General features: G+C 44.7%; 1 non-coding gene across 1 annotated transcript; it reads left to right on the top strand.

The window, feature by feature from the left end:
* The first annotated feature begins 1,787 nt into the window (after nucleotides 1-1,787).
* Nucleotides 1,788-1,860, top strand: trnaa-cgc (transfer RNA alanine (anticodon CGC)). Its single transcript has one exon. It is a non-coding gene; the product is annotated as a tRNA-Ala (tRNA).
* Nucleotides 1,861-2,782: the final 922 nt, after the last annotated feature.

Raw genomic sequence — 2,782 nt, 5'->3', positions numbered from 1 at the left:
CTCAACTGGCTCAACTTGCTTCTGTGGTCATGCCTATGTCCGTTACTCGCATCTGATTAAGCCATCCTGGTTAAGAATACCCATCCCTGACTTAGAATCTCCAACCTCGCTTAAGAATCTCCACCCCTGAGTAATTATCTCCAATGCTGCGACCAATGGAAAGAACACACACACACACATACACACACACACACACACACACACACACACACACACACACACACACACACACAGACACACACACACACACACACACACTCTTGTAGTCCTGTCCTTCAACTTTGCACCTAACTCCCTAAATTATCTTTGCAGGAACTTCTCCTTCTTCTACACTTCCTTGGTCCATCCATGGACCACGGCATTTGGCTAAAAACCTTCCCTCTTAAGAATACTGAGAACTCGATCTGAGATGTCGCGGACCCTGGCACCAGTCCATCTGGGATTCTCGATCTCTTCCACAGAACCTCGTATTTGCCCCCCTAACTATTGAATCCCTATTACTAGTGCTCTCCTCTTTTCCCTCCTTCCCTTCTGAACTGGTGATCCTTTCTCGGTGCCAGAGACGCAACCACTGCAACTTTTCCCTGGTAGGTCATCCCCACCAAGGATATCCAAAACGGCATTCTTATAATTTATGGGAACGACCATAGGTGTGTTCTGCACATTTTGTCTATTCCCCTTCCCTCTCCTGACAGTTACCCAGCTACCTGTCTCCTGACTCTTAGGATTGACTAGCTACCTGTCCCCTGACTCTTAGGATTGACTAGCTCCCTGTCACTCCTGTTGATTTATACCTCTGCCTCCCGAATGATCCGAAGTTCATCCAGCTCCAGCTCCAGTTCCCTAACTCGGCTTATCGGTTTACTTTTATCAGCCAATTGTTTCAAGCAAACGCGAACAAAAGAGATATTAATCGAGCGTCAACGGCCGTAAATGGTATATATCTCTTCCTCTCTCTCAAGATGAATCAACATTCTTTCTGAACAGAATTATAAATTAATTCTCGCATCTCACGTGCTCAGCAATCCTCTGTTAAAGAGACAGCACCTTCCCAGATTCCACTGACATACTGAGCTTCCGTTTGCAATGCTAAGAAGCTTCTGACGGAATGCGATCCCTCCATTTGCGACCTCAGATATGATCGACTTCCCTCTCCGTTCCTGAAGGTTGTTGTTACCAATATAATTTTCGTTCACAACAGGTCAATTAATTGTTCGTTGATGTCCTAGTCTGGTTGCGACACCGTGGATCAGATTGGAACATGATTATTAAGGGAATATCAGTGTGAAGGTGTGTCTGGTGTCAGTGCGGACTCGGTGGGACGATTGGCCGTGATTCGTTACTGTACAGCCGGCATCATCTCACAAGTAACCCTGGCTTGTAACGCGTCCTGTTCTTTATAAATGTATCGGCACATGGTTCACTCACTTGCTTCAATTAACTCGTAATCTGAGGTGAAGAGAACGGACGAGGAGACAGGGTCAGAAATCTTAAAGGCACTGTGGAATTTAACAGCTGGGCCGGATCGCCAATCTGTGGAGACTGATGGAAGCTAGAGGAAGAGGTTTTAATTGCTTGCTTTATGTATGCAACACAGTACAGTTACTTGTTGCATGTCGTACCTTCACAGGAAGTTGTCAATGCATGTCACTGCATACGTCATACAAATTTAATACTTGTTACTGAAAGCTGAGAGGAACGGTGGGCAATGTTTTGTTCTTATTGCTGTGGGGAGGGGGTGCCTCTGGTCATTGGTCAACAGCGCTGAGCAATGAACGCTTTGCCCCGTTTCTGTGGTGTAGTGGTTATCACGTTCGCTTCGCACGCGAAAGGTCCCCAGTTCGATCTTGGGCAGGAACATTGTTTGGGCTCCAGTGTTTGGGATGTACTTGAGACTCAACTTTTCAGTTCGTGTTCAAGTTCACAGACATGAGCATTCAGGTGTAAATGTCATTAACATTCGCCTTTCTAGCAGCAGACTACAGTTCGATAATTCCTATGTAAGCTGATAGGATAGACCGACGCCACAAAATCCGTGTACACCCCTAAACCAGCTGAGGCGCACAAATCTATGTGCATCCCCGGTCCAACTGCACCAAAATATTAAAAAAACATAAAATATGATCAAATTTATTTGACATACCTATCCTTAAATATTTGTGCTTCTCCAAATTATGGTGCATCCCTTAACCAATGTGCAGCAAACACAAGTTCCTCTCCCAAGTCTGTGCGCAGCAACAAATCCGTAAGCAACCCCCACATGAGTAGCAAACAAAAGTCCACAGACAGTTCAAGAACAAAACTCAACGATAAAGTGCATTTTTATCCAATTGTCTGTAAACGAAACTATTTGAATTTTGGCATTAACCCAATTCCACCGACATCCGAAAATCCACGTGGACTCCCAAATACGTCTGCACACCCAAATGGCTGCGCACTCCGAACCTGTGAACACCTCCCACTTACAGATTTGGTTAGCCGAGAGGAGAAGTAATTTCAAATAGTTCACAAAGTTACAAAGTTTATTTATTAATAAAGAAACTATCAATGAAACAACCTGAGATTTGTCAGGACCCTAAATCCAAAGGGAGCATCAAAGATCGTGTACACCACCAAACCTGCTGACACCCACGTATACACATTTGAATTTCCCAAAGGAAGAGCCACTTTAGAGTGACAGCATTCACCTTAAAGAAATCGCGAGAACATAGTGCAGCTGCTCTTAAAGACACTATAAATGAGATGACTTTGAGATTCACCGCAACCCCAAACCGACTGACAC

This window comes from Hypanus sabinus, unplaced genomic scaffold, assembly GCF_030144855.1.
Source record: "Hypanus sabinus isolate sHypSab1 unplaced genomic scaffold, sHypSab1.hap1 scaffold_651, whole genome shotgun sequence".
Taxonomy (NCBI): domain Eukaryota; kingdom Metazoa; phylum Chordata; class Chondrichthyes; order Myliobatiformes; family Dasyatidae; genus Hypanus; species Hypanus sabinus.
Note: the sequence above shows the minus strand (reverse complement) of the source record. Positions and strands in the feature narration are given on the sequence as shown.